Source organism: Trachypithecus francoisi, unplaced genomic scaffold, assembly GCF_009764315.1.
Source record: "Trachypithecus francoisi isolate TF-2019V2 unplaced genomic scaffold, Tfra_2.0 Lachesis_group11, whole genome shotgun sequence".
Classification (NCBI taxonomy): domain Eukaryota; kingdom Metazoa; phylum Chordata; class Mammalia; order Primates; family Cercopithecidae; genus Trachypithecus; species Trachypithecus francoisi.
The window spans coordinates 70,954,458-70,959,695 of record NW_022681456.1 but is presented as its reverse complement, the minus strand read 5'-3'; the positions used below and the strand labels follow the sequence as shown (position 1 = coordinate 70,959,695).

The following is a 5,238-nucleotide window of genomic DNA, read 5'->3' as shown; positions in this document are numbered from 1 at the left end:
GGCAGGAAATGTGGTGGGAACTTGTGGAAGTTCTGTTTTTAGGCTTCAAAAATGGGAGGTTAGGACATCACTGAGAGTAAAGTAGAACTCTGGGGAGGAAAGGAATGAGGCAGAGGGCTGCTGTTTATTATTATTATTATTATTATTATTATTATTTTATTTTATTTTACTTTTTTTGAGACAGAGTCTTGTTCTGTCGCCCAGGCTGGAGTGCCGTGGTGCAATCTCAGCTCACTGAAACCTCCACCTCCTGGATTCAAATAATTCTCCTGCCGCAGCCACCTGAGTAGCTGGGATTACAGGCACATGCCAGCACGCCTGGCTACTTTTTGTATTTTTAGTATTTTTAGTAGAGACGGGGTTTCACCATGTTGGTCAGGCTGGTCTCAAACTCCTGACCCCGCGATCCACCTGCCTTGGCCTCCCAAAGTGCTGGGATTACAGGCGTGAGCCACCACACCTGGCCTGTTTATTATTATTAAATAATATTATTCAATAACTCTGTGCTACTTGACAATTAAAACTATGTACATATATTAATTTGATAAAACAAACATTTTTAAAAAATAAGAGAGAAGAATGTCTGGACTCAAGGTGCTGGGATTACAGGTGTGAGCCACTATGCCCGACTCAGTGAGGAACTTCTTTATTTTCCTGAGAATCTCCTTTTTTCTTCCCTCTTTCTATCTAAATTGAACTTATTTTTCAAAATTCAGATCAAATTTTGCTGTCACACTGAAGCTTCTTTTGACCAATCCAGTTCTCAGTTATCTTTTCCTCTTTTTCTTTACTTCTCTTTATACTTGGAGAGATAAAAAGCCCAAGTATATTGTTGGAAATAGTGAAAGGGCGTTTAGGTGTTATATGTTTGGAAGAATTTGTCTGTGTAAGGCTCTCTGTGAATTTTTAATAGAGCAGCTTAGAAGGGAAAGGGAAGTTTTCAATAGAAAACTTGTACTAAATATCAGGGCATTTGTATTTTTAGAATACAATACTAAAAGTTGGGCTTTTATAAAAGTTGGACTTTAAAAGGAAGTTTTCAATAGAAAACTTGGACTAAATATCAGGACATTTGTATTTTAGTCCTGACTCTGCCACTAGCAGTTTGGCTTCAATCAAGTCATGTAACTTCTTTGTCCCTCAATAACCTCATCTTTAAAATTAATGTCTTCGACTATATAATCCAAGTCTAGACACGATGGCTAAAATGCAAACATTCAGCTGCAATTTAAAGATAGGAAGTTGGTTGGGGGCAGATTTTGCCTTTGAGAGTGTGTGGGATTATGGGTTGGCGCTGGACTTTCTGTGCCCCAGACAACATCTGTTGTCAGACCTCTCACCATCCTGTGGAACTGTCGTCCCATCCCCAGACCTCTTACCCTGCCCCAAACCACAGAGGCACTGCACTAGCTCTTGCTCATCTAGGTCTCAGTCTTTGTTCTGAGTTGCTTGCCCTGGCCCACCCCTCCTTCATGGTTATCTCAATCTGCATCCTCTTAGCTTTACACTGAATTGCTTTCTCTTTTCTTTTTTTAAGTTTATTGAGACTTTTATTATGGTCCAATGTACGAGCTATCTTGATAAATGTTTCATGTACACTTGAATATGTTTTCAATATGTTTTCTACTTTTTAAAAAAATTATACTTTAAGTTCTGGGATACAAGTGCAGAATGTGCAGCTTTGTTACGTAGGTATACACGTGCCATGGTGGTTTGCTGCACCCATCAACGTGTCGTCTGCATGAGGTATTTCTCCTAATGCTATCCCTCCCTTTGCTTCTCACCCCACAACAGGCCCCGGTGTGTGATAATCCCCTCCCTGTGTCTGTGTGTTCTCATGAGTGAGAGTCACTCATGAGAACATGTGGTGTTTGGTTTTCTGTTTCTGTGTTAGTTTGCTGAGAATGATGGTTTCCAGCTTCAACCATGTCTCTGCAAAGGACACGAACTCATCCTTTTTTATGGCTGCATAGTATTCCATGGTGCATATGTGGCACATTTTCTTTATTCAGTCTATCACTGATGGGCATTTGGGTTGGTTCCAAGTCTTTTCTATTGTGAATAGTGCTACAATAAACATACTATTCAGAATCTACAAAGAACTTGAGCAAATTTACAAGAAAAAAACAACCTTATCAAAAGTGGGCAAAGGATATGAACAGACACTTCTCAAAAGAAGACAGTAGAGGCAACCTAAACATGGAGACAGCGGGCTCTGGGACTGGGTAGCCAGCCTCTCTGCTGGAGGCTCTGGGGTCCACAGATGACTGTCTTTTCCTGGTTAAAAGTGGAATTTTCCTTGGTACTATTGATGCAGCAGGAATGCTAGCTGGATTTGTTACAACATTATCATTGGCTAAAAAGAAAAGCCCTGCATGGTTCAATAAGGGAAGCACGGCCATGGCTGCATTACCGGAAAGCAGGTCTTCCCTTGTCTTGTGAGCTCTGGGCTGGGGCTCACTATATGTGTGGTGTGGGGTTGGTGTGATTAGCTTCTCAGTCTGGAAAGCTTTAGGAGTTCACAGTGACGTGTAAGAGATATCCTCATTTTAACTGAAGGCTACATCACCAACTTTCTACCCGAGAAGTCGTTTTTCTTCGGGACCCACAGTCAAAGGCTTTCCTCCGGCATGAGAAAGGAGTAGCATTCTTGTCTGGTCAGTTTTTAGTGCTGAAGTGACTCCCAGTCGTCCCCGACCCCGCTCAAGCTCCTGCTGACTGTCCCAGTGTGGGTCTGGCCAGGACTGGCACCAAGGCAGTGGGATCCTTTATAAATAGGCCTCCAGCGCCATACACCAGAAAGCAGGAGCCCCCTTCTGGGATACTGGGAGATGGTGCAGGCAGCCACCGGTACGCAAAGCACAGCGCCCTATCCTTCCTGGCAGGGCCGCGGTTCAGAAGATGTAACCTGATTTTCATCTGTAGTCACTAGAAGCATTTTTCCTTGACATTCATACTAAAAATAGAAAACCAGTAATTCCAGGGTTCTGGGTTAGCCTCTTAATGATGAGAATACTCTTTGTAAAACTGACTCCAGAAATCACTTGCTAGAGAAGCAGCCCTTCACTGCCTTAGTCTGAGCACCCACGGAAAGCACGTATTGGAGGCGCTGGCAAGACCCGCGCAGCCGCAGTAGAGGACCAGGGGCAGGTCATGCGCACCCGCCATAGAGGGCTTGAAGGTGCTGCCAACGGCTCTCTCGGCGTCTCGACATTCTGGTCAGCAGTTTTTTTCCGTTCTCTCCCTCCACGTTTTGAGTGAGCAGCCATGAGTTGGACTGTGCCTGTTGTGTGGGTCAGCCAGAGAGTGAGCTCGGCTGGAGCGAATTTTCCGTGCCTGGGGATGGCCCTCTGTCCCCGTCAGGCGGCGTGCATGCTGCCCAAGGGCGCCTGGCTCTTCACCCCCGTGAGCAAGATGGCGACTGTGAAGAGTGAGCTTATTGAGCGCCTCACTTCGAGGAGCCCTGTCATCACAGTAAGGTCTCCATCATAGGAACTGGATCAGTGGGCATGGCCTGCGCTATCAGCATCTTATAAAAAGGCTTGAGTGATGAACTTGCCTTTGTGGATCTTGATGAAGGCAAACCGAAAGGTGAGACAATGGATCTTCAACATTCAGCCCTTTCATGAAACTGCCAAACATTGTTTGTAGCAAAGATTACCTTGTCATGGCGAACCCCAGCCTAGTGATTATTACAGCAGGGGCATGCCAAAAAAAGGGAGAAACGCGCCTTCATTTAGTCTAGTGAAATGTGACCATCTTCAAGTTAATGATTTCCAGTATTGTCCAGCACAGCCTCCTCTGCAAACTGATTATTGTTTCCAATCCAGTGGATATCTTAACTTACAAAGCCTAGAAGTTGAGTGCGTTTCCTAAAGACTGTGTTATTGGAAGCGGCTGTAATCTGGATACTGCTCGTTTTCTATTCTTGATTGGACAAAAACTTCGTATCCACTCTGAAAGCTGCCATGGATGGATCCTCGGAGAGCATGGAGACTCAAGTGTTCCTGTGTGGAGTGGAGTGAACATAGCTGGTGTCCTTTTGAGGGATCTAATCTCTGATATAGGAACTGATAAAAATCCTGAGCAGTGGAAAAATGTCCACGAAGAAGTGATTGCTAGTGCCTATGAGATTATTAAAGTGAAAAGTTCTACTTCTTGGGCCATTCGCCTATCTGTAGCTGATTTAACAGAAAGTATTTTGAAGAATATTAGGAGAACGCATCCAGTTTCCACCATAATTAAGGGCCTCTGTGGAATAAATGAAAAAATATTCCTCAGTATTCCTTCCTTGGAGAGAAGGGTATTACCAGCCTTATAAAGATAAAGCTGACCGCTGAAGAGGAGGCCCATGTGAAAAATAGTGCAAAAACACTTTGGGAAATTCAGAAGGAGCTTGAGCCTTAAAGTTGTCTAAAACTACTATTCCAAAATTATTGAAGAGATCATAGGTACAGGATTATATATCGAAATTTTGAATAAACTTGAATTCCTAAAAGATGGAAACAGGAAAGTGGGTAGAGTGACTTTCCTATTTATTTAGTCTTCCAGCTCTTTTATTTAGCATCCAGGTGCTGGATGATACTTACTTACAATTCTCAAAGAAAGTGTTTTTGGTACCACTGATGTAGTAGAACTTACCTTGTTATATATATATGTAGTTGGCATTTGGTTCCCAGAAAGTAGGATGTAGGTATTTATTGCGTTCTAGAAATTCTGATTCTTTTCTTTAGATATATGCTATTTCTTCTTGCTGGTTTATTTCTATGTTCATTTGTATGCTGTAAAAAATTGGTAATTTCCTCTACAATGTAAAAAGTATGTACATACAAAAAAAAAGAAGACATTTATGCAGCCAACAAACATATGAAAAAAGCTCAATCATCACTGGTCATTACAGAAATGCAAATCAAAACCACAATGAGATACCATCTCACACAAGTTAGAATGGCAATCATTGAAAGGTCAGGAAACAACAAATGCTGGAGAGAATATGGAGAAATAGGAACACTTTTATAATGTTGGTGGGAGTGTAAATTAGTTCAACCATTGTGGAAGACAGTGTGGTGATTCCTCAAGGATCTAGAACCAGAAATATCATTTGACCAGCAATCCCATTACTGGGTGTATACCCAAAGGATTATAAATCATTGTACTATAAAGACACATGCTTTCTCTTTTTTCTAACTTGCTCTTCAGACTTTTTTTTTGAGGCGGAGTCTCGCTCTGTCGCCCGGA

General features: G+C 42.4%; 1 pseudogene; it reads left to right on the top strand.

Moving 5' to 3' along the window:
- The first annotated feature begins 3,094 nt into the window (after positions 1 to 3,094).
- Positions 3,095 to 4,466, top strand: LOC117091037 (annotated as a pseudogene).
- Positions 4,467 to 5,238: the final 772 nt, after the last annotated feature.